This window comes from Vicugna pacos, chromosome 9 (assembly GCF_048564905.1).
Source record: "Vicugna pacos chromosome 9, VicPac4, whole genome shotgun sequence".
NCBI classification, from domain to species: domain Eukaryota; kingdom Metazoa; phylum Chordata; class Mammalia; order Artiodactyla; family Camelidae; genus Vicugna; species Vicugna pacos.
The window spans coordinates 29,220,885-29,248,681 of NC_132995.1; the positions used below are offsets into that span (position 1 = coordinate 29,220,885).

Consider the following 27,797-nt stretch of genomic DNA (forward strand, 5'->3'; position numbering starts at 1 on the left):
TACATAGCAATTCCTTTATTTTTTTAAAGCTTCTTTTCTCATATTTCTCATGTTCAATACTCTTGATACCAACCAGTTTCTACCAAAAACATATCCAACTTGGCTTTTTATCCTTTCTGGTCACTTTTCTCTGTTTCAGTAAGTCATTCTCTCTCCTTTTCAGCACCATAATGAGGGAAAAGAGAAAAGAGGTGCTAATATGCATGTGTTTCCCCATCACACACATATGTGAGTTTCTGCTATTAATATCTTATCTTCCTGACCAGGCCTGTAATTAATGTTTAAGGCAGAGAGGTTCCCAGTCTGATCTTTAAAACTTCTACCAAAAAAGATACTCCCCAAACATGAGAGTATTCTTTCCCAGTAAAAAGAGTATATCTTTTTGTAACCCCCAATTTTTTCTCATTATTATTCAATTATTTAGCACTTATTGAATATGGACTGTGACAAAGTACAGAGAGGGAACTTCTTCCTCAGGTTCAAAGGCCCTGTGGTTTTCTCCATGTGATGTTGAAATTTATAGTAAGAAATATATATAGATCTTTGACCTATTCCTGGCACAGAGCTCCTAAAACCCCTGGAATTTCCTAAATATGAAATCTATAAAGACATCTTTTGTTATGTTAACAAGTAACTTTCGGAAAGCCCCTAGGTCACCTAAGAAAGGGAGCTGGTTGCCAGTGGAGCCAACCATGTGATTAGAGGGTTGGAACTTTCAGCCCTAAACCCTGCCCTCAATGTACCTCTGGGGAGGGGAGAGGAGCTGGAGATGGTGTTCAATCACCATAGGCATATGATTTAATCAATCATGCCTATGCAATGAAGCCTCTATAAAAACCCAAAGGGACAGGGTTCATAGAGCTTCCAGGTTGGTGAATACAGGGTGATTTAGGGAGCATGGTGCACCTGAAAAGGACATGGAAGCTCCACACCCTCTCCCCATATCTTGCCCTGTGCATCTCTTCCATCTGGCTGTTCCTGAGTCATAGCCCTTTATAATAAACCAGTAATCTAGTATGTAAAATGTTTTTCTCAGTTCCGTGAGCCACTCTAGCAAATTACTCAAATCCAAGGAAGGGGTGATTCAAATCTCCAATCAACAGCTAGTGGATCAGAAGCTCAGGTGACAACCTAGACTTGGGCTCCTATTGGCATCTGAAATGGGGGAAGGGGGCAGTCTTGTAGAATCAAACCCTTAACATGTGGGATCTTATGCAACATCCAGGTAGACAGCATCAGAATCGAGTTGAACTTTAGGACACCCAGCTGGTGTTGGAGAATTGCTTAGTGATGAGGAGAATCCCCCTAGATGTTGGCAATCAGAATCAGAATCATAAATCTCCAAATATAAAATTAAAATTTTAAAGGCAGTACCTTAGGAAAGACCTTTATCTATGCTTCTTAACCTTGCTAGTATTAAAAGAGAAATAACAGGCCCCAAATGGAGTCACTTGTGCTAAGCACCACATCAGCAAACTAAGACTTAATACCTAACTTAACTGTAGTTTCAGCCTTTCCCAGGAATGTGACCTTTAACCGGTCAATCAGGAATTACCTAGTAGGCACTAGTTAGGTAATCTGCCTGACAGACCCTTTCTGTCCCCCATCAAAAGGTGACCTTGCCTGAAATAATTCACTCTTTGCTAGAAACATCACTTCCCCACCCCCTTCCGCCTATAAAAGCTTTTCATCTTGTACAGCTCCCCAGAGCTCCTTTCTATTTGTTAGATGCGATACTACCCAATTCATGAATCATTGAATAAAGCCAATTAGATCTTTAAATTTACTCAGTTGAATTTTGTTTTTTAACAGTAGTGTGCTACAGATTGCTTAGAGAAAGAGCTAATGAGGTCAAAGTCTATATAAAGTTTAGTTAGGTTTGCACAAGGGGAAAGTCTTTTCTTCAACATTGGTCTGTGTCTTTGGATACTGCTAGATGTCTTACAAATTTAGGCCACTGATCAGAAGAAAAATCAGAAAAGAATTAGTGAATGCCTTAGGAAAAAATTAAAAATCCCCACCTCTGGAGAAATGGCCCCGCAGGAGGCCTCATAGCCAGCAGGTCAATGGATCATCTTTGTATACATCTTTTTCTGATTCAGGATCTCAGAATGCCTCAGAAGGGGCAAATATCAGGCCCATGAATAAAGCTACTACATGAACACAGGAAAACTGTGACCCATAGCTTAAGAAGGAGTTAAGGGTATTTCCTTGAAAATTAAGCAAGCAATAAATCTCATTCACAAGAATGACCCATGTTCTCTCACCCTTGCCATCTAATGCAATTTTTCTCATCCAGAATAAAAAGAATTATCCAAACTTATGCTAGAAATATTATTAAGAGCTGGCCTGCCTGTTTCCAAATTGCTCCCATGAGAAATCTACACAGCAATTCAGAATAGGCTATGAATGTGACTGGATTAATTAAAAAGCAATGAGAAAAATTTCAAGTGGGGAAATATAAAAATTCTGATGGAAATGATTCCCAGGAATGCTCTTAGTATATCAGGGTTATCATTTGAGTATTGAAATAGTGCAATAATTCACTAAATGGCCTGAAAGTATTCATACTAAATTAGTACATAACTATAAACATACATAACATCTTCATTATTTAATTCTCAAATCCTATTTAGGGCCTAATATGAGTTGACAGGATTTAAGTACAAGGAACAATCAGACAAAATCCTATCCTCATGAGCATATATTCTAGAGGGAGATAGGAAATACTTTTATACAGTCAAGATGGTAATAAGAGATATGAAGAAAAACAAAGAGTTAGAAGATAGGGAGGGGTGAGGGTTAGGGTAGGATGGTTATTTTAGACAGGGTAGTCCAAAAAGTCTCTCTAAGGAAGTTTTGTTTTAACAGAGACCTGCATAACTGAGGGGACAAGCTATGAAAGGTCTGGAGAAAATGTCCCAGATAAATGCAAAAGTCTTGGAATGGGAATGAGCTTAGAGGTTCAGGGTGACATCATGGAAAAGGATGACTAAAAGAGGAAGCATGGAGAAGACCTTTGGAAGGGAGGAAGGTAAGAGCGTAAGATACCGACAGGTTGGATGGATCATCCTTGCAGAGGTTGGCTCCACCAAGAATGATAAAGTTGTGACTATGGGAGAGAACTATTAAGCTGTTTAAATTGTTCATGCATGGGATGTGGAGTGGCTCAGATGTGAATAGATGACTGTATCAAAAAGGGGTAGGAGTAAACAGTCTGATAGCATGCATCTCAAAGGAACTGGTGTTTAGGGAAGAGGAGAGGGAAATGATCTAGAAAGAGCAATAAGGAAAAAGAAGGAAATGGTCTATCTCCAGGCTCTCGTCCAACATTATGGGAAGCAATGTCCTTAAAGGGTAGCCAGGTCTCAGAGCACAATGCTGAGGAGAATGTTCAAATAATATGATACAGGAGATTTTGTGGATGATCACTGAGTCTCATATGACACAGGTAGAAAGGTTTAGGCATTGACGGAGCTGTGGAAAATCAAAATAAATTTGGGGATTTACTAAGTCATATATACAATTTAGGGGCACAAGAACCACAAATGTTTCAGAATTCCATAACCAGTTATCTCATGATAATGGAAAATATTAGCATGGATAACAATAAATAGGCATTGAGTCAGTATGCTAAAAAGATGAAGGTTTCCAATTTCATGCATTTTTCTCCTTATCCTTTAAGCACAGAATTTAAATGATAGCCAGCTTTATTAGCTACTCTAATATAAATTTTAGAAGTTGACACATTATCTCCATGGACATTGAGAATTCAGATTTCAGATAGCAGCTGCACTTCCAGTTGATAGAAATTTGGGAAGCTGAAAGACAAAACTGACTTCTCACACTCCAACAGCACATGTCAACTTGGCCAGGAGAACTTCTCTGAGATGCCTTAGACTGTAATGCCAAGGGCACATCACCCAAATGCATTGACTTTTCTATTTTGGCGAACAGAAGGGGAAACGTCACTATCAGATAAGATAACATGATGAATGTTCCTGGACTATGTACTTTGTGAGTCCTGGAGCTCTAGAAGTTTCTTGACTTAGCTGAAGCCTCAGAAGTTGCTTAAAACTCAAGTTGGGTATATAATGTGAAATGGGTCAAGACTCCCCCTCCCTCGGTGCCTCGGATATACTGTTCGAACCAATCAGCTCAAATTGCTAAGCGAACCGGCTCCTCCAAGATCACAAGGTTCATGCTTCTCCTTTAAACTTCAAAGATAGTTATTGACAGCGTGTGAGGAGCCCAGGCCCTTATCTCCAATTGTTTCATTAAGGGGCTTCATCCCTCGCAGTGGAGTAGGCTGAGCTTCTGCTGCAGTTAGGAAAATGAGGACAAAGAGGAGAACAAACAGAAGGGAAAGAAAACAGAAATAAAAAAAACTAATCAATACACCCACGAAGTAATGAGGAAAGGAGAAAAATGTAATGAGAAGAAACCAGGGGTAGTTCTACAAGGCAGGCAGTGCCGTACAAGTAATTCAAGTAATGATTTACTTCATGTTGCATATTATTGTGAGGCTTGGCTCTGAACATCACTACAAAGGATGTAGTAGCAGAGAACTTGGTGCACACAGTCTGAACCAGACAGGGGGCGTATGTAGCTTTCTCCTTACGCTTAATGAAATCTGTTAATTCACCATCAGGAGAAAGGGCAGAAAAATCAATTTAGCTTCATAGTTAAAGTGAGGATAGTTTTGTGGGCTTAACTATAATAATTTTTTTACATAGGTATGTGCCATGATAGCCTCATTTCTGAAACAATATAAACACGTCTAGGTAGAATGCCTTTTTATATGATAAACAATACTGTTTTTCTTTGCCCATTCAAAATCCTGGCCACTAGTAGAGGTTTAGCCAAGCATATCTGGAAAGGACCATGTTAACAGAGACCAGGGACATCTCAGCAGTAAACAATATGGAGAGAAGACCCAAGGAGCCTTCATGAAAATGTCTCATAAGATCCTAGGGTCTTGGTGCAACCCTTGGGAGCTCAGGAATCTTGATTTGAGGCTGAATTTCCTGCCAGCTTGAAAGCATAGAAATTCAGAATCAAAATATGTTGATTTATTGAAAACAAAGAATCTTTTGAGTTTGTGTCCTAAGATCCATAACTAACTTACATGTCAGTTTCTCTATAAATGTATATAATGTGCATACACACACACACACCCCTACCTATATTTGTGTTACATCATAGAAGAGTGTCCTGGAAGTAGAGACATCAAACTGTCAATGAGGCTACTTTGGAGGACCTAGATGAGAGTGCAAGGGCAAGAAGAGGAAAGAAGACTTTCATTTTGTTGCATTTCTTACTTTTTGATTAAAAAAAATGTAATAGGCAATTATTACTATTATAATTTCTAAAAGAGATAAAAAATACCCAAGAACATTCCAGATACTCATTTTCACTTACAGTCCAGTAAGTTCTCCAACTGGCTCTGATTTATTTGGCAGTTGCTAGGACAAGGCATTGGACTTCTTGAGAAGTAAGGGTGGTCCTGAAGCACAGCTAACAATGTGAACAAGAGTCACTCTTAACTCAACTACTGAGAAACTGAGGCTCTTTTCCTTCCTCTTCTCCTTTTTCATCCCTTCACCTCTCCTTCCTTCCATTCATTTTTTTTCATATTGACTGAGGTACAGTTGATATACAGATTGGACACAATAAATGTGTCCAATCTGATGAATTTGAACTTATGCACACATTCATGATACCATCACCACAATCAAGACAATAAGACTAATCCAAACACCTCCCAGAGTTTCCTTGTGTCCCTTTGGTTCTTGTTGTTGTCATTGTTTTGTGGCAAGAACACTTAATGTGAGATCTGTCCTCTTAATAAATTCTGAGGTGCATGACGCCATGTTAACCAAAGCTAGTATGTTATACAGCGGGTCTCTAGACTCATCTAGCAAAACTGAAACTTTCCTTAAAATAATTCAGTACAATTGCTCTGACCACTCCAGTTGGCTGACCAATATCTTAATTAAAAACGTGAAGTCACTTCAAAGGAAATGACAAATCCTCTCATTGAATGTTGAATGAGGGCCCCTCATGGCTGGACAACTTGGAAGGCATTAGGGATACAGACCCATACAAGGCTGACTTGGTGGTGTGTCCCTGCTCTATGGAGATTATATTCTACTAACAAACCTACATTGGAAATTCTGAGTTTGAAATAGGAAACTTCTAGAACAAAAAGATGTACTTACCAGGGCTTGCTGAATTTTGCTTCCATGAATGGACAAAGTTGGTCTAGGATGTCTGTATCATACATGTCCATCTGTTTGCTACTAGAGGAGACTCTGCCTTTTATGCTCCAATCAATGTAGCCGTGGCCTCTGTTCACACCCTAACCCCAAGGGCAGCACCTTGCTGTTACGTGAGGGTGGCTGTGGATTGGAGTGGGGCTGGCTGGTGGCCTAAGAAGCAGCCTGACTGAAAGAAAAGTTTACTGACATTCAGATTCCTTCTATTAGAAACTGAAATCCAAAAACAGCTTGTCCAGAAGGTAACAGAATAAAGGGAAACAACACCTGGGGTAGGGCTGAGGCACACTTACAGGAGAGCCCTGGAGTGAAGAGCCTTAAATCTCGCAGTTAAGAGCTCTGACTTTGGTGCCAGGCAAACTTTCTCTAAATTGCAATGTCCAAGTTGCCTTGGCCAGAAGACCTTGTAAGTTCCATCTCTCCTGACGTAGCAAGAAGCACAAACTTATAAAGTTAATCAATAAGAAAGCAAAATATGCATACTTCATTTACACACAGAGCAGGCTGCATATCAACCCAGGACATTCATATCTCCATATGATAAAAAAACATGTAGGTATATCTCCAGAGGTAAATATCCCAGTGGAAAAAACAGTCCAGGTGGCTATGCTGGTTCATTGTTTCTCCTTTGAAATTAAAGGAAGCAGTGGACATATGACATAATGAAGGACCCCAATTCAGTGCATCTTATTTAAAAGAACTTGAATTAATGGAAACAATTCTTACTTTTGTTTTATTTAAAAGGCACTTACAAAACACCTACCAGGTTCCAGGTATTTACTATGTGTTAGGGCTTAAACAGTCACTCATAACTATACCATTAAATAGACACAATAGTATGCTCCACTTTATAGATAAGAAAACAAGATGCAGAGAGGCTACAAAATTAGCCCAGGGTCACACAGCTAATAAATTTCAGAGCTGAGATTCAAATCTGGGTTTGGAACCGTACTTTGAACTTTTATACTGTGCATCCCCTTTGCTATATAAGGGACAGGGTCATCTATGTTTGAAGGGCAAGAATAAATGATATCAAGAAAAATCTGGAGCATTTTTTCAGGGAAGTGAGGCACTGAACAGTTACTGCAGGTGAGGGAATTTGTTCTTTGAGGAAATCTGGGACCAGAGGTGTAGTATTATCTGGCCAGGATGCTAGATATTCCTCTTGCAATAGACAAGATGATATCCCAAGATCCGTCTCTGCTCTCAGAGTCTGCTTTTCTATTCATATTCCAAAGCCAGCATTAACAGATTTGGGAAGGGGTCTGTTGTTCAGTTTTTCAAAAGATTTCAAACTTCTACTTAAATCTTCCAGCTTTAAATCATTTTTCTTTTATTCATTCTTCTGAGGTTTCTGAGGGATTGCCAATACTTGGCTGTGCCTTGACAAAGCTATCCTCGGATATCAGATTAGATAAGATGATGAATTGTACTTAAGACTTCACATAAGTTAAAAGCAAAGGAGTTTTAGTGGAAAACTTTCTCAAACACAGTTAAATATCAAAGCTGGCAAAGAATGGAAGGGGTTGGGTTTACCTATAAAGTAATCCAATTCATTAATGTTGATGCTGGGATTACTGAAACCCAGCAACAGAAAGATTTTCTACGTTTTTCCCCCAATAAGTCTATACAGCCAACAGAAATCCCCTAGGTCATGGGAGAAAAACATTTTATTCTAAATGGAAAAGAACATTTAGATTATGAGCAGGGATCAAATTTCCATACTTCATAGATTCTAAAATGTGTATTTCTCACCTTTTTGCATGTCTGAAATTGGGTGCATATCATAATCGTTACTGGCCAGGTAGCACTCATAATGTAGTTGCCACTGTCTGTTCATGGGCATCAAATTGTGTAGAATGGGTGTCAATGGCTTGCAAGAAAAACCTGGAGACGAGAGTACATTCTCTTAAGCAAAATATTCATTACCTAGTCTCTGTGTGGTATAGAATGTGCATTGACAACCCAGATGAAATGTTACTCAAAACATCTTCAAGACCTCAAAAATGATGACGTTTTAGAAATAGCCTCACAAATGTATCTCAACTATATTTTCTTTTCTATGCATAATATCAGCATGTCTAAATGAGTTTAAAAGTAAACTTTCAATAGGTTAAAAGTGAAGGTTCAGAGTGATACAGCTATGCACCCATTTAATTGGCACTGGTTTGCTTTAATGTCTTAGTCACACATAAAAGAATGGATTGACTTCAATCAGTGGTGCCTTAGAGTCGATGAAATTATGATAAAGATCAAGTAGTTTAACAATGCTTATGAATTCTGTGCAGATAATTTGGGCACAAATGTTGAGCTTGACAACATATTCCTTTCAGTTGATTTTCTCAAATTATTCATCTTTTTGGAGACTCAGTAGCTCGTCTACAAAATGCAGGTGCTTATTCCATACTAATGACGACTGAATGAGAGAATGTATGCAAGATGCTTAGCAGAGAGCACACAAGAATTGAATATATGAACCCCTCTTGAGTTTTATCTACTTTAGCAGAGCATCCTCACAGCATCCTGTCCTTCTGCCTTTTCCCTTGGGAGCAGGAGACTCTGAGAGAACTGTGGTTGGATTTTTTTTTTTCTGCAAGACCATTTTAGTGGCCAGAGAGGAGAAAAATTCATTAATAAAAATTTATCATAAAGCTGAGCATACATGACCAGTGCACATTTCTCTCATCACACTGGAATATGTATTTACTGCCACAAAGGGCCAAATGAGGTCACCTGGAAATGAGTGGAAGGGCAGTCATCTCATCACGGGATGAATACTAACCAAGGGGAAGCAAGAGTCTGGGGGAAGACAGGAAGATAATGTTCCCCTCTTTCCGTCATCCTGTGCTTCTTCCGTGGAGTCCCTCTGGAAAAGTCCAGTGTGCCCAGCACATTTACTCGCTGAGGGGCCTGCTGTTTTACACTGTGGCTCGCTGAGACGAGGTGGCCAGTCCAGCAGGCCATCTCCTCCATTGCTTTGCATCCTTTCCTTTTTCCTCACCTTCACCACTGCAAGCTTGCGGCTCCCAGGTGCAACACCAGCACTTCAATCCTTGCCTTGCCTCTGCTTTCCAGAGAACTCAGCACATGCCCAGCACCCACATGTTGGTTATGTTGTAGAGTTCATGTGGGGCCTGGGAAACGTTGGTCTGAAGTGTTTCCAGAACAGGGCAACGGGGTTTAGTCAAACACAGATGAAACTGAAGCCAGGTGTCCTAGATTCAAGCCTTGGGTCTCGTTCTTACTGTGTGACCTTTAGTCTCTCTCATTGGTCTAATGGAAATGCTATTACCTGCCTTCCTTATCTTGAAATGCCATCATCAGGGTCAGACGAGATAAGGTTTGAGAAAGCAATGTGTGAGCCATGAGGTTGACAATTAATAAAAGTTGATAGCCTACAAATAGATAATTATCACTATCAAACATGAGTTTGGTCCAGTGAATTCTGTTGCCTTTTCAGTCAATAGGAGATCAGTGTAAACATTTGTAAAATTGTGAAAACTTCAGGTAGGCTATGTGTGTGTTTTGGCTTTTAAAGAAAAAATACCCTACTAAAGCAGGAGTCACTAAACTTGTCAAATTGTCAAATTCTGAGGGCTATTATCATTTTTATTTTTTATCTCATTCTTTTTCATTGCCATTTTAGTATATACTTCAGAAACAAAGTGAAGTAAACCAGAAAGAGAAAGAAAAATATCATATGATATCAGTTACATGTGGAATCTAAAAAAAAGAAAAAAGGGGACATTAATGAACTCATTTACAAAACAGAAACAGACTCAGAAAGAGGGTGGGAAGAGATAAATTTGGGAGTTTGAGATTAGCAAATTTTAACCACCACATATAAAAACATTTAAAAAAAGAAATTTCTTCTGTATAGCATAGGAAACTACATTCAATATCTTGTAATAACCTTTAATGAAAAAGAATATGAAAACAAAAAAATAATAAACTGCAAATGGATCTTCCCTTCCAAAAAAAGAAACAAAATACATTAGTATGGTTGAACATATACATAATGTACAAATAAATATGTACATATATAAATAAATATATTCAGGGTGAATTGTTGAAAGTATTTCTAAAACAAGTCTCTGAGATCTAGCCATATTACTACATAGATCTAATTATTTTGCCCAGACTCCTGTATAGGGCTACGTTATTCGAATATACCACAGTATATGCATCTATTCACCTGTATTAAATTTGGGCTGCTTCCAGTTTTTACTGCTACATACAATGATGCAGTAAATGTGTATGATTTGCTTTCTTCCAGACTCATGACTTCTTGGTAAAGCCTGGTGATGGGAACTTATTCTGACCTTGTCTGGCTTTGAGTACTGCACAGAGCTAGGACTCAAAATTGAGACCCAGACACAACTGGGCCATTGCTACATTATTCTTGGCTGACTGCAAATGTGCTTTATCTGCCTTGATGACAAATGTATTACACTGAAAATTTCCATGAGTTTCAGAAGACAAAGGGGAAAAAAAAAGTCTCAAAGACTTGACTATAGGAATCTATAGGAAAAAAAAAAAACTAATTTGATGTGCCTCAGACTCCCCTTCTTCTTACCTGTCCCCAGATGTCCTCCCTGGTGCTTTGGAAGGTGACCCGCCTCACCTCCCCACCCCCACTCATGCTAGCTGGCTTCTACACCGTCTAATTGGACTGCAGCTTTTCCTGCCTCGTGTATCTTTGATTTTATGCAGGATTCTGGAAGCTCTGTGAACCTGTACTCTGATTTGAATTTTTAAAGCAGGCCAGTATTTGTGCATTTAGAAGCAATATTCTCCTTTCTACCATCCCCTATGGTATGAAAAAACGAATATTTTCAACTCTGAGTTACCTGCATGAATAGTCTTTTATCTCTCCTATTTTGGGGGCAGTTTCTCCATCCCTTAGCTTTTCTCTTTCTCCCGCACCCCACTTCTATCTTAATATAATTTACTGGGTTGGGGGCCAAGGAGCATTCAATGGCCCGTGGGAACTGATTCACATCAGGTATGTGCATGTTGCTTTTTTCTCCTTTTTTCTCCTTTTTCTTGAGTTTTAGGTTGATTTGACCCAAATCATTCTCATCCTTGGTGCCAAAAGTGAAACATTAGTTTGACCTATAGGGTCAATGCTTTAACTGCCATAAAGCTATAAGTATTGTAAGGGCTTGTTCTAGTCACTAATAGAACTCCACACCTAGAATACAGCAGATATCCAATAATATTCACTGAATGGATGAATAAACGAACAACAAAGCACTGAGGTGGGAGGTAGCACCTCCAGTAACTGGGCCATTTAGACTCAGTATGTAGGAGCAGAGTCCTAAGTGAGAGATTCCTAAACCATAAAACTGGGACACTAAAGTATACAGAGATTGGGGGCACTTCCTTCACTTTTCAGATTGTATCTTTAATATTGTTTAGTTGCTAAAGAGATAAGACTGTTATTACACACAGCATTTTCTCTAGAATGAAACTGGGAACAAAAAAAGTCATCCTGAGATCTTGATTCAGAACAGCCAGAGTCTCAGTCTTCTAGATCCCCTTTTACTGAGTCTTTAGACATGACACTGGTCTGTTGAGCTTCAGTTTGATCATCTACACAACAACAACAACAGCAAAAAACATGGCATTTCCTTTACAGGGTGGTTACACTGATTAGATGAGGAATTATCGTAACCTTAAGTAATGATCAATGTTCAATAAATTCGCGTTCTTTTCTCCATTTTTCCTTCTTTTCCCTTAGCCAAGGTGATTCTGTTATTGAAATGCTGAAGGGACCTCTTTAGAGGATGGCTTCATGGCACAGAATTAAATGACTGCTGTAGAGCTAATTTATGATATATTTGGGGTGGGGTATTTGGAATTAAAGAAATGGCAACTTGTACATGGATCCTGGAGAAAGATTTCTAAGAGCTAGATTATTTTGCTCATTAATAGGAATTGTACTTCTCTTCATGTTGTTAGCTTCATAGACCCGTGATATTGTATGTAGGTATACATACATATACATACACATACATGTCTTTACTTTCACAACTATTGTAGGTTGAATTATACCCCCTCAAAAAAGATATGTTCAGATCCTAACCCCAGGTACTTGTGAATGTGGCTTTATTTAGAAACAAGATCTTTGCATATGTAATCACGTTAAAATGAGATTGTATGGGATTAGGATGGACCCTAAATCCAATGACAAGTTTCCTTATAAGGAGAAAATGATTTGGAGATACAGAGACACATGGCGAGAAGACAGCAGGTAAAAATGGAGGATTGGAGTTATGCTGCCAAAGAAATACCTACCCAATGCTGGAAGAGGCAAGAAAGGATTCTAGCCTTTGGAAGGAACACGGCCCTGCTGGCACCTTGACTCCAGACGTCTATTCTACAGAACTGCTTGAGAATAAGTTTCTATTGTTTTAAGCCAACTTAGTTCATGTGGCAGCCATAGGCAACTAATGCAGTAAACTACTTGAATTTTTCACAGTTTTATAGATTTTTACACTGATCTTGTATTGACTGAAAAGGCAATGGAATTCATTGAAACAAACTCATGTTTGATTGTGATTATTATCCATATATAGGCTATCAACTTTTATCAATCATCAATTTTATGGCTCACACACTGCTTTCTCAAACCTTATCTTGTCTGACCCTGATGATGGCATTTCAAGATAAGGAAGGCAGGTAATAGCATTTCCATTAGACCAATGAGAGAGACTAAAGGTCACACAGTAAGAACGAGACCCAAGGCTTGAATCTAGGACACCTGGCTTCAGTTTCATCTGTGTTTGACTAAACCCCGTTGCCCTGTTCTGGAAACACTTCAGACCAACGTTTCCCAGGCCCCACATGAACTCTACAACATAACCAACATGTGGGTGCTGGGCATGTGCTGAGTTCTCTGGAAAGCAGAGGCAAGGCAAGGATTGAAGTGCTGGTGTTGCACCTGGGAGCCGCAAGCTTGCAGTGGTGAAGGTGAGGAAAAAGGAAAGGATGCAAAGCAATGGAGGAGATGGCCTGCTGGACTGGCCACCTCGTCTCAGCGAGCCACAGTGTAAAACAGCAGACCCCTCAGCGAGTAAATGTGCTGGGCACACTGGACTTTTCCAGAGGGACTCCACGGAAGAAGCACAGGATGACGGAAAGAGGGGAACATTATCTGCCTGTCTTCCCCCTGACTCTTGCTTCCAAATGGTCTCATGATTTAAATGAAACTAGAAACCTATGAGTTCTCCTTTACTACTGGGGTTGATTTTGAGATGAATCTCAGAGGGGCTTCTCTTGTGATCTCTTCAATGTATCCCTACAGGAAATAAAATGGTGCACATTATAGAATGAAAATGTCAATTTTCTTTGTATGTGTGTGCATTTTTAAGATAAAACTGTAGATCTGAAAGATAATAGAAAGTCACAAAGGATAAGGGTAATAACTATCAATATATCTACCTTATTTGCTATATATCTTTTTTAAAGAAATAAAATATTACAGATAAGCATGAAATAGCTAATGTTTCCCCCAATCCTTCTTTTGAGGGAATCATTCTCCTAACTTCTGAGTGTAGCTAATCCATGTTTTATACTTTTTCTACCGTATTTATAATATACTATATGTATATATGAATATATATACAAATAGTAGGTGTATAATACATATATCCAATATACACCTGTGTGTATATGTGTGTGAATGTATGGGTATAAATATGTTTGTGTACGTGTGTGTGTATATTTATATATAGGTAAATGAGAAAGACTCAAATAGTCAAATGCTGTACTGGTTAAATAAATTATAGCCATGAAATACTATGCAGCAATTTTTTTAAAATTGAGACAGGGCTATACAGTAATGGAAAGTTGTGTGAGATTTACTGTCAAATGAACCAAAGCAAGTTCCTAAACAGTGTGAGTTGCCTGATGTTGTTTGTTATATACCACACTTCTTACACACATGGAATATGTCTGGAAGGATGCATAAGAAAGCAGACAAAGAGGGGAGATTTTATTTTTCTCTTTATATCCTTTGGTCCTTAAAATAATTAGAAGGGGGGAAGTGTATAGCTAGGTGGTAGAGCGCATGCCTAGTATGCATGAGGTCATGGGTTCAATCCCCAGTACCACCATAAGCAAATAAACAAACCAACCAACCAACCAACCAAATTACCTCGCCCATAACAAAAAAATTAGAATGCATTACTTTTCTAATTAAAAAATACTAATAAAAAGCAGGGTCTGCAGCATGAGTTCTCCCAGCGAAAGAGACTCCAGGATTGAAGTAAGAGGAAACAACGTAGAGTGGTACTGGCAGATGGTGCAGTTTGAATCAAGAGAAGTGAATTTGAGTCCTGCTTCTGCCATTGAACATCAGACGTCCCCAAGCTTTTCCACCTGGCAGAGAGGTTCCTAACTGATCCGTCTTACCTGCCTCTCTGGATCTCTCCCCATCTCCCACCCTGGCTTATCCACCCTTGCCCACTCCATGCTGTTTTCTCTCTTTGTCCCTGTACTCACGCCTCTTCTTCTACCTGGATGCCTTCTGCCACATCATTTGCCTGACTAGCTGTAGATATCATCGCCCCGAAGCAGCTGGAGGACTTGGCTCTGTGTGCCCAGCACACCCGCTGCATTCTGCTCCCCTCCTAGGCACTGCCTGTGCACCACCTGCTCCCCCATAGGACTCTCAGCTCCTGGAGGGGAGCGGCTACGGCTGATTGATCTTTGTGGCTGGCCTATGGTGCACACTAGTAAAAGCATTTTTTTAACTAAATATTTAGCTATGTGCCAGTTACCTCCTCTATAAAATGAGGAAGCTGCATTATATTTAGCTCAATTCAGCAAGTATATACCAACACCTTCAGTATCCTAAGCACCGCACTTGGCTCTAGAAAGAACAGAAAAATGGATGCAGCCCTCTAGTGGGAAGGAGGTCCTAAGGTCCCTAAAAATCCAGTCTTCTAATTCTCACAACCAGAATCGAAAAGATACAAGTTCAATTTTTGGCTCTGCCCTGACTGCTGAATGATCCTGGGAGCATCATTTTACCCACATGGGGAAGTGGTGGGAAACACACTGAACGAGCTCGCCTGATCTCTCCGAGGCGTGGAGGAGGGGAGTACTCTTTTTCCTGATATTACAATATACTGTGATAGGATTTACTGCTCTCTAATCATGCAATCTACATAATTTATCCTTTTAAAATGAGCCATAATCCCCAAAGAGTGCTTCCCTATTGATATCAAATATAACAGGGTATTTCTAAGGACGTGGAAGCACCACTGCTATACATTAACCTACACAAAATCAATCCATTTCCAAGTTAAGCACACCCCTAAAAAATCACTAATGGAGCTTTGTGTAGTTTGTTCATGCAATGTGCAGTCAGGAATCATGCATAATGTAATAGTGCAAATGCTAAAAGCAGCTCCCACAAACTAATTTAATCTTGGTTTAATGGACATAGGGAACCGATCTTCAAAAGAGACTGCCAATGAGATTCTTGGGGGCCTCCCAGCAGCCTGAAAGCCAGCACCAATATTAGCTTTTGGTTAGTTCCCCCTTTCAACTAGTGCATATTAAAGGCAATCCAATATTGTCATTGAAATTATGAACAACTTGTGTCAACTTTCATGGCCTATGTAATATAGATGTCTCCGTGTATTTGCATAGATCTCTGGGATTGAAATTTTGCTCTCTCTGCCTTTTCGACCATTGGCTTCTATCTCAGTCAAGGAAATCTTTTAGACTCTGGAAGATCAGAAAGCTCAGCTGTATCCACAGCCCCCAGGCCATGCCAGAGAGACAATGTCTGAACAAAGATCCAGGATGTGAAGCCTGTATACAATCAAAGGGATCAGAATCACTCTGCTGTAGCTTGTCTCCAAGGGACCTCCAAAGCCCCTAAACATGTACCTCCCACCTGACACGAGTAGAGAAAGAGAAGCACTTGCCCACGCAGACACGACTGCACGTGCACACGTGAGCACACACACACAAACACACGCACACAGATAAACTCCCTCACTGCGAGATGAGTTTCTATCAGATATCTAACATCAAGTCTAGCAAAGTAGATTGAGGAAAGCTGAGAGCCTTTTTAGTTCAAGCCACATATTTTGTTTCAAATGAATGTTGCTAATTTGGCTTCAGACTGTTAAAGCTAACCTATGGAGTAAGCAGAGAGCACACAGCACTGGTAGGCAGTCAGAATATACAGTGTGTGGATAGGGAGGGGCAGCAGAGAGCTGGACTTGGAAATGGAAGAGATAGAAGGGAGGGCTGAGGAGCTGATACCACAATTTTGCAAGTTCAGGGAAAGTTAATGAAATAAGAAATGGAGGTTAACCAATGTTATTTGGAGTTAAAAGAGGCAACTAACAGAATGCAATGATATAAATTTCAAACACTAGGAGGGGAACATAAAGGGGAGAGGTCGATAAGGGCGAGCTAATCCTCATCTTCCATATTGAGGAGTTAATAGACACTGACTGAGTGATAAATCAACAAATGGAGTTGCGGAAGCAGTCACCAAAAGAGCAAAAACCAGAAACATTAAATGGATTTTGTCTCTATAAGACTGGAGATGGTCAGGGGTGCTCTGCTTGTGCTTCTGTCTACATTATTTAGTTTGTTATAATGCACAAACTACAATTTGATTTAAAAAATGGTAAGTAGGTGCTTCTGGGAAGCTGAGCTGGGGATATGGAGAGATGGAACAAGACATTGTTGCTTTTCCTGAAAAGCAGCTGGACTATTTGTGTAAAACCATGAGTAGGTGGAGTAGGACACATTATTATTTCCATGCGCAACTGAAAAATTTTTGAACAATTACACAATAAGCTGTTAATAGTGACTACCTCTAAAGCAATAGTGTCCAACATACTTTCTATGATAACAGAAATAACCTATTTCTGCTCTGTTCAATACAGTAGCCACTAGCCACCTGTGACTGTCGAACACTTGAAATGTGGCTAGTGCAACTGTGGAACTGGATTTTTCATTTTAGTTTATTTTAATCCATTTAAATTTAAATATCAACATGGAGCTAGTGGATACCATATTGGGTAGCACAGCTAGAGAATCATATGGAGATGTGAAAGACTTTCTTTTTATCACTCTCTACATTTCTATGTTTTTTGGAATTCTTGCAATATGAATAAGATACTTGTATAATTTAGAAACCTCAAAACTTTTTAATTTGAAAAAATTGAAAAAGCAAGAAAAAGGAAACAATCATAAAGCAATGCATTGAAAAGTAAGAATTCTACAAAATGGATTAAAATATTCTGAGAAAAATAACTAGGCAGATAAATAAACAGGTACTCTTTGGGATGCTTTTAGTCTTTGAGCCTTTTGCATGAATCTCCAGAGCAAATATTCCTGCATTATCTCCTTACACCACAAGAAGTTAGGTTACAGCTGTCTCCACTCTGCTAAATTAATTACTACTCTGTATTCTGTTTTCAATTTTTCAAAAATTCCTTGACATCTCTCATCTGTGTCCTCTCCTCACTGTCTTTATTGGCATAGATCTAGATATGTATATAGAGATATAGTTTTTATTCCCTTACTCTCATGTGAAGGAGAGCATATATACTTCATATATATATATATACTTCAACCCAAGGGGGAAAAGTTGCCAAGAATTAGCAGCAATATGATCTGTGGCATCTATTTCCTAACCTGGTCCCTTTTCATTCATCAAGATTCCACCATCTGGAACCTGATTGTCTCTCAATTATCAGGCAAAATAATGATTTCTACTTTTTAGCTGTGGAACCCTGATAAATTACTTAATCAATAAGTAACAAGCTCAGTCTCCTCAACTATAAAGCTGAAATAATAACTGAACTGACCTCACAGGCTTGTGGTGAGGATGAAATAAGTTATTGCACAAAAACGGGCTTAGCACAGACCTGGCAAATAGAAAGCACTCGATACAGAGTAGCTGCTGTTTTAAATATAACAAAACTAAGAATTCTCTGCCCTGACGGTACAAGGTAAGAGATTTCCAGCTTCCTAGCTCTTAAAGTATCAATCCATCTTTTTCTCTTTTGTGATCTGTCAAACCACTTCAGAATTATTATAAAATTAAAAGGTACAGTTGCTTTTTAGAGAAATGGCAGATAATAAAATGATAAAAACATGTGGATAAGCAATATTTTTCAATGCAAAATGATTTACATAAGTAGGAAATGGCCTGTTTCACATGTAGCTCATCTCTTTACACAAAGAATAGACACAATCAGGTTGTAAGAAATCATATCCATTACACAGAGGATGAGGCCATCAGAAGAGTCGAGTCCCTTATCCACATCCAAACATGAAGGCCATTTCCAAACAGTTTCTCCCTCCCTTTTTTTTTATTTTTGAAATACCTTTTTTTTTTTAATTATAAAAGGAACATATACACGTGAAAAATAATTCAGAAAATAAGGGTAAAAATAAATTTCATTGATAATCCTGACACCTAAAACCACCAAGTATAGACTGTTAAAATTTTGATATATAAAAATTTTGAAAGGATATGCATGTATTATTTAAATCTATATGTGGAATAAAAAAAAAGTGACACAAATAAACTTATGTACAAAATAGAAAGACTCACAGACATAGAAAATAAACTTATGGCTACCAGGGGGAAATGGGGTAGGGAGGGATAAATTGGGAGTCTGGGATTTGCAGATACTAACTAATATATATAAAATAGATAAACAACAAGTTTATACTGTACAGCACAGGGAACTATATTCAATATCTTATAGTAACCTATAATGAAAAAGAATATATGTATGTATACGTACAACAGAAACATTATGCTGTCCACCAGAAACTGACACAACATTGTAAAGCGACAATACTTCAATAAATAAATAAATAAATCTAACTAAAGTCGAAACATATATGAAATAAAGTATGTATAAAAATATAGTAGACATATAATTACAACTCTGAACTCTAAAAATATAACTTAGACAATATATAACTTCACAAATATAGACATAAATAGGATCATATAGTCCATAATGATCTAAGTCATCCTTTTATTCAACTATACAGTATGGATCTTTCTGTATCAATAGGTTTATATAGGTGTCTTTTTAAATTAATATAATGTTCTCATATATGCCATAATTTTTTATCCATCCCTTACTGATGGACATTGCTTCCCATTGTTGTTGGTTGTTTTGTTTGATTTTACTATCTAACCTTTTTTTCCTGACGAATATATTTGTACAATCATCTTTGTGAAATCACTGGGCAAAAGATAAGTGTGTTTTTAAGGCTCTTGATCTTTACTGCCAAAAACCTCAGGAACTGAGCAAGTTACCCTTCCACTAGAGGCTAACAAGAGTACCATCTCCCCACTCTGACCTGCATTGGTTATCAGTCATCTTATTTTGGCCAAACTAGTGGATGAAAAAATAATACCTGCTTCTTGTTTCAATGTTGATGCAGTTTGATTTGATTATTCTGCTTACTAGTGGGAGTGAATATTCTCTTCATATGTCTAGTAGTCATTCCTATTTTTTTCTTTTTTGCTAAAGACTTATGCATCGTTCTCCATCTTGAGGAGGTGAAACACGGAATGCCCTGCACACTCCTAGACCTGCCTGTCTCAGTATCCCCTGTCCTCTAAGGCTAGCTAAAGGCACTGCACCTCCATGAAGTTTCTTCCAGAGGTTCTTCTGTGAAACTATCTTTGTGGCTTTAACAACATTCTGCCTTGTTCTACAGTTATTTGTATCATAATCTTTCTTCTCTCCCATTCAGTTAGAAGCACTGAAGAAAAGAATGGAATAGTCAGAAGGTTACATGCCATTTAAAAACATATTTATTGTGGATCTATTGGTAGCAAAGTAGACATATATATAATTACAAATATGAACACTTATTGATTTATGTATTAGGCCTAGCTCTGCCAAGTGCAGTAACAAATTAATGACGACTGTCAGCAAAAACCCAGCAAAGATATATTTCTCATGGGAAGTCCAATGTGGGACCAGTGGCCCTTCTGTATCTTGTAACTGTTCTGTCTGGAACACATCAATTCCAAGGTTGCCTTGGCAGGGAGTGAGAAAGATGGAGGAGGGGGACAGGCAGTTAAATATCTTGGCTCAGAAATGACAAGTAACCCTTCTATCAACAGGCCATTGGCCAGAACTAGTGACATGGCTCCACCCCCATTGCAAAGGAGACTAGGAAACCAAGGGAGACACAGGGAGATGGATATTCAGTGAGCATTACCTGTCTCTGCCATAATTGGCTTCAATGTTTCAGGAATTTCATAAGCATTAACTCGTGTCTATCTAGGTAATTGGAATTATCTTGGTCTTCCAGATGATGACAATAAGTTCAGGGAAGTTAAGCAACTTGCTTAAGGTCTCTCAGCCAGTAAGTGGGAGAGCTGGGGTTTAAACCCCATTGGTATGATTCTGAACTCTGTACTCATTTAATGAGTGGATGATGAAAATTTGATTTAGTAAATAGCTAGTATAAGACAAGCTCCGATTTTTCTAAAAAGTGTGGATCTTAGGCCATGGAAATCTACTGAAGCATGGGTAAGTGATCTCTTACCTACAGAAATGTAATGCTTGGCTTCTCTGCACGTGCTCTGTACATACCCATGGACTGAGTGGTAAGGTCTAAATCAGTCTGTGCATTTTAAAAGATAAATCATGATTCTGATTCTATTAGGAAACTGTGTATTCATCTCCCGATAGCAACTAAAGTGAAAATGGCTGAGAGCAATAAAAATCCATTTTGCTATTTAGTACAGTTTGTCAGACTAGAGAAATGGGATTGAATTTCAAAGCCACCGGCAAGCTGGCTGCAATCTGCGGCTACACAGTTGATGGGTTTTTTCCTTCTTTATTTACAACTCTTTTGATAAGCCTTCAGCAAGTTACATAGGTTGTTCTAGTTGCATCTCGTTTGACTGGATTAGAATACTTGATGACAGTTTGGATAACTTTGAGGCAGATGGTTCTTGACATTTTTCATGGCATCAGTTACAAACCATGCAAGAAACTCTTTCATCCTTTGTTTATCCTTCACTTAGAAGCCACTATAGTAGATCGTTAAACTTTCATTTTTCACAGTGCTGATTAAGGCATACTACAAGGCAGATGTTATTCCGTATCATTTTTAACAATTTACATTTAGCACCAAAGCTGGCTTTGTGCTTGTTGCAGTGCATCAATTCACTTTTTTTAAAACTTCAAGGTCAATCTCTGAATACTGTGACTCCCTCCACAATTAAATGTCTCGCAAATTTCTCTTGGTTACAGGAACCCAGCTACCATTCCATTTTTGTGTGTTTGCTTGTCAATTCCACACACATTTCTCTCCTCAACAGAGTAAGAGCATTATTTAAGAGGCAGTTTATTAAACAAAGAAAAGAATCTCAAAAAAAATAGAATCTGAATATAGCCTATCAGAATCTTAATTTTTATTATAGTAGTTCTAGAATCAGAAATGATTGACAGTCTTGAAGCACAAGATTCACTGCACCTCACAGCTGAGATGCAGATCAAAGAATAAGAAATATTTCTCTTTCCTTTCCCATGTTTTGATGATTTAGTAACTTACACACTATTTAGTTTAACCTCAGATGAATAAGAGTGGATAAAAGCAACTTTAGCTACAAAGCAATGTTGACAAATAGGCTCATTGAATGCAAATTTTGACAAAATTTGATTGTACCTCAGGAAAGCACAGCCTTTCCCTTTTTCTCTTCTAGAACAATGTCAAAGTACATTCCCTTTAGAGACAAAAGATCACATCCCACAAGCCTATGGGAAATCCAGAAGACAGTCTATGTGAAGTATGCCTAAGGGCATTCCCCACCTCACTCGAAAATAAGGATTTGAGACAGGATTACGGGTCATGCAAGCTAGAATGCTATTTCTTCAAAAAGAAAGGAAACTAAAACACGAACCACATCAGGTTATAATGAATAAGCAGTAGTGTCCATGATCTTCATTCTGCCATGCTCCACACAAATCCACAAACAAGACAAGCAAATTTAAGGGCTAGAAAGGACCTTGAAAGATCATCTGAGCTAGCCCTTTGACTAAAATACTTAGAAACCTAACCTCTTTCTCTCCTATTTACTTGCAGGAACAAGAGGTAAGAAGGGTGTGACCAACAAATAATTTAATTTTAAAAGCAGTACTTTAAGAGCTTTTGATCTGTCTTTGTGCAACTCAGAGTAAGCTGAGTTACATGGGGGTAGGCTGTTCTCTAATGAGACCAATTGCTTAAATATTGGTGAGCCTAATGCAGAATCTGAAAATTGTCACAAAGGAGAACTGATGCTGATTTGCGTATTCATTGTCAAGGCAATCTGCACAGATCAAGTGCCCTTACAAAAGTGTTTCTCTTTCCTATTGTGTTTTTAGCTAATATGGGTCTCTGAGAAATAGAATTTGGTTTTGGTGATGTGCTAGTCATAGCCTTTCATTTAAAAGTATTGAGAGGAGGTAGTATAAGCAAGGAGGCAAGCAGGAATAAGGGGAGTTGTTTTAACATAAGTTTTGTTATTATTCAGGTATGGTAAGGCCAGCAGATCATAAAACAATTGCCACTGAAAAGACAATTAGTTGCATTCACAGATTCCGAGAAGAGGGGGCACACCCTGGAGTGGGGGACACATGGGGAAGCACCAGGGTCAGGGGGGAAGCACCAGGGTCAGTCAGGAGGCAGAGGAAGAGGGGGACGCTGTGGATAAGAGCCTTTCTTGTGGTTTCTATGGGAAGAAATGGACAAGACAGGGCAAGCAGGTTTAGGATTGGCTAGTGTGAATAATTTCAGTGGGCTCTGGGGTGCAGGGGTTGTTCTTACTGTCTGGTATCTAGCCCTGGAGTAATCAGGACAGGAAGTTAGTAGCTCAGAGTATAAGAGCCCAATAAAAGAGGTGGCTGGGGGTGTGGACTGTGGATAGGTTAGTTTGCATCTGAAAAGCACACTTCCAAGACAGCTGCTTACTACCTCTAGAAATCCACTAACTCAGATGGGCAGTCCCTCCGGGGTCAGCAAGGCCCCAGATATCAAAGCATTAGAATACAGAAAATAAAAGATGTGGTTTATACAGGATTGTGGCTTTCCCTGATCCTCTACTAAAACAGACCAAGTACACTGAGACTAAGAATTCTGAGTCCCCAGTGGTGACCAGACGAAGGGGTGGTGCATGGCCGAGCCAGGAGCAGGAGGCAGAGCACAGGACACTTAGTAACGACGCTAAGAGGGTAATTCAGGAGTCGTATTAGTTATTTCTTTCTGCATAACAAATTATTCTACAACTTAGTGGCTTAAAACAACAAACAATTATTTTTTCAGTTTCCGAGGATCATGAGTTCAGGCACAACCTGTTTGGGTGCCTCTGACTTGGAGTCTCTCACAGTCTGCAGTCAGTGTCACAGCTGTGGCCGCTGTCATCTCTAGGCTGGCCTGGGGCAGGGTCTGCTTCCAAGCTTGCTCACATGGCAGGTGGCAGGCCCCAGGTCCTTGCTGGTTGTTGGCCAGAGACATAAGTTTCTTGCTCCATGGACCTCTCCATAGAGCTACTCAGCTAAGGCTCCAAGAGAGAGCAGTAGATGGTGAGAAAGGGTGAGAGATGTGGAGTGAGATGGAAGCCAGAGTCTTGAGTAATCCAGTCTTAGAAGTGGTACCCCGTCAGTTCTGCTGCATTCTATTAGTTGGAAATGAGTCACTAGATCCAGCTCATGCTCAAAGGGAGATTATACAGGATGTGGAGACTAGGAAGTTGGGGGCCTTTTATAGGCTGCCTACCATGACAGTGAACAGCAATTTAAAAAGCAAACAAAAAATCCAAACCCCAAGTAAACAAACACAAAACCTCCTCTTCCCAATAGAAGAAAGTAGTCCTCATGGCTGTGCATGGATTATAATTGCTCCCATTTTACAGATGTCTTTAGGGAGAAGTGTTAACTAACCCTATTAGGGACTAAATGCCAGACCTGCTAACTTCTAGGCTATATCATATAATCTCTTCAAAATACAATGAAAGTGCAAACACAATGAATAGAAGCTCATAGTCTGGACATTCATAATGTTCTGTGCTAATTAACATGTAACAAGATGTAGAAAGAATAATAATCTTAAATACACAAATAAGAACAAAAAAATGTTAATGCTGTGGCTGCGTTAGCCTTTCAGCTTGGCAGAGATTAATTGGATTGATATTACTTGGTGCTAGTGAGCATATGGAGAAAAGACAGTCTCATATCCTGTTGAAGGGAGTATAATGGGTTTGAAATTTTGGCAGGCAATTTGGCAATACCTATCAAAAGTTAAACTTGTGCAGACTCGTTGATCCAGCAATTCTGCTTCTGGGAATTCAACCCAGGGAAATAATCGGACAAGCACACAGAGAAGTATGTAGATAGGCATTGCTATGTTATTGAAAAGGTAGGGGATAGATAGATAGATAGAGAGACAGACAAATAGATAGATAAAGGCAATCATGGCGTCTACAAATGGTAGATAGGTTAGATAAACTACAGATTAGATAAAATATAGATATCTATTCAAGTTGGTGATCTATATCTATATTTATTGACAAGGAACAACCTATAACACTGCTGGAAGAAAACAACAGGAATACAAAAAAGGATACATATATGACTGGAAAGCTTTACTACAAAATTTTAACTCTGTTTTCTAACAAGAGGATTTCTGGTGATTTAATTTTTTTCTTCTTGTCTATTTTCTTTCAACAGATATGCATAAATTTGATCACAAAAACTGAACAATAGAAGTGAATTATTTTTATGGCTTCTCCTTTAGCAGCATGGTCCCTAAATCCAACATAAAAGCTGATTTTATTTTTTCACATTTAAAAGAAAGTTTGACACAGTAAACATTCATGCCCAGTTTATTAAACACGGTAGAGACAATGTTTGTAATGAACAAAGGGCTTAGGGCTTCAACAGGGTAAGCGCTCTCCTTCTCCGGAACGGTAGCAATGCTACTGTAAATGGAAGATCTAAGGGCACCTAGCATAACTCAACCACCATCAAAAAGCTCTTCCCACTCAAAACAAATATTTAAATCAGTTAGAAATCAGCCCCCAAACAATGACTTGTTGCTTAAATATTGTAATGGTTGTCTTGAAAAACAGTTCATTAAACCTTGTGTATTTGGTTTTTCAGCCCTCTGTTTCTGGATCTTTCCTATCCCAGATTCAGCTATAAAATGGGCTTCTTTCACTCTGAACCCAAGCCAAGAAGACATCTGTGCCCTCAGCCCTTCCAATATATTCCATCTGCTTATTTTCCCAAGTCCAGAGCAATATGGAATTTACAATGCTGGCTTTTGTATATATCCTTAAGTTGTGCTGGCTTTTTTTTTTTAATGTGACTTTTCTAGGGTTACAAGTTTTATAAGGAAATCCCAGCATTAGAGTGTTCCCATTTGGACAATAATCATTGGAAATCAGGTTGGAACTATTGCTTTAACTAGCACTGTCATCAAAACTTACCTTCTCTACAAAGGTCTGTGAAATAAGTTTGCCATCAGAAGGTACTCCAGTTAAGCAATTTCCTGCTGCTAAGTTAAGCATCATCTTCTACCTGAATAGAACAGAATAATGTCTTTGGAATGAAGGAGACATTTGTTTGGCATTCAGCTTGCCATGCAGAGAAGACATAGGTCAGGCTGTCCTTTTGACAAACCGGCCTTAAGAAACAAATCTTAGAAACAATAAATATATCATGTGTTCCATAATGGAATAGAAAAATGGCCCTACTCACTGATGTTCTGTCTGCTTTGTAAATAGAAAAAAAAAGAAACCCTCTTATTTATAGAAAAGGAAGAATTTAACTTACTTTCATGATTAGATAACATTCTCTCATAATTTTTCAAGTTATCATGAGACAATTTGATGTAGATTAATGCATGTCTGGCTTTTATCACCTAGATGAAAAGAGAACCAGCAGTGAGACGGGTGCAGGAGACAGCCCATGATTTAATTATTCTAAACAATCTCGTGCTTCAGTACACAAAAGATAACAGTTAACACACTGCTAAACATTTACTGATATACAAGTCAGGACAAAGATGAAAGATTTAATTCTAAAAGGAAAAAAGTACTCTTCAGGAAAAACTGCTGTCTTGGGGTTTAGAAACAGAAGTTAAAGAAACAAAAATTAGTAGTGGAGATGTGAAGGGCTTGACCATGATTGGGGCGGGACACAGTTTCTGCTTCAGAATTCCATTCTCTTCCTTCTCCTTTATGCTCGCAATCTAAGTTCCTACTTTTCCTTCCCCTAATGGATTGATATGAGTAACTTATGTTCATATCTCACGCTAATTCTATTTTTTTACCTTTAGAATAGGCCCTATATCCTCGTTGGATACACCCTCGGAGAATCTGCTCTAAAGTGTGTGAAACATCATCACGGCCATAGTCCATTGGGTGGACAGCCCCATGCTTGACAGATCCTGGGTTTGGAGGAACTACACCGGATGCATTGGAATCACTCTGAACTTATGCTCTAAGATTCACTGTGGTTAGATGAAGTGAGAGGCAGAAAAGAGGGGCTGGTAGGTTCTGGCTTGTCCTAGCTTTCCCGGGCATGCAGCCCTTCTTCCTGACCACAGGTCTGACTGACCAGCAGTCACCCTGGCTCACCCCTAGACACAGAGACAACAGCCTTCCAGAAATTTCTTTACCAGGTCCCTTCTGTGGCCAGGCTCTGGCAGCTGAACATGCCTGGCTTCCCAGATTCCCCTCGAAAAATTATGACTTGTTTCCCAGTGTCCGCAACTCTGGAAAGCTGGCTAGTGACTTTTCTCTGATCTAACACCTCCCTTTTCTGGACCTAACTTGTTCCAGCTCCTCCTACATTTTGTAAAATCAAATCCCACAATAAACCCCAGAGTTCATTATACTCACAGTGATTCTGCTCTCTGATTGAGCCCCAAGGGATATAGCCATTACCTTGTTCTGACCATGATTAACCCAACCAAGGAGACTCAAGGAGCAAAGGGTATGCAAATCAAGTCATTTTCAGAGCTGCTGAGGCAACAGGGAGTAATAAGCCTGAAGAACTGACGATTTGGGGGAAACCTGAAAGATGCTACAGGAGCAGCTGTGGTTATTTGGCTAATGCCTGGGCATCCCCATCCTCCTCCTTTCCTCTTGTCTACATCACCTTCCCAGCTCACCGTGCAGAGTGAATGGTTCTTTCGCCCAGTCTGGGCAATGAAAGACAAGCAAAAGTCTACAGAGAGGCTCCAGGGAACACTACTTTGCTTCCTGAAAAAGGGAAAGGGAGTGAAAAGAGAGTTACAGATGCCACTCCTCCCTTTTCCTTTCTGCCTTGAATTCATCCACGGTGCTGGGGGCTACAGCGGCCATCTTACAGCTAGAGTGCTGGAAGCTTGGAGGGAAAAGCCAGCGATGCTAGGAACAGTGGAGCAGACAGGTAGAGCCTGGGTCCTCCATGAGACCGGGAAGTTACCAGAACAAACCAAAGGCTTCCTATCTTTGAGCTTTTT

At 39.2% G+C, this 27,797-nt stretch overlaps 1 long non-coding RNA gene across 2 annotated transcripts; it reads right to left on the minus strand.

Annotated features, from left to right (window-relative positions):
- On the minus strand, window positions 1-26,205 carry LOC116281875 (uncharacterized). 2 transcript variants are annotated; one of them, XR_012075594.1, is made up of 6 exons: window positions 26,123-26,205; window positions 25,777-25,867; window positions 8,034-8,165; window positions 6,222-6,443; window positions 5,184-5,260; window positions 1-4,320 (listed from the first exon to the last, which is right to left on the minus strand). It is a non-coding gene; the product is annotated as an uncharacterized lncRNA (long non-coding RNA). The 2 variants fall into 2 exon arrangements; XR_012075593.1 differs by having other exon boundaries at window positions 6,222-6,447.
- Between the last annotated feature and the right edge of the window lie 1,592 nt (window positions 26,206-27,797).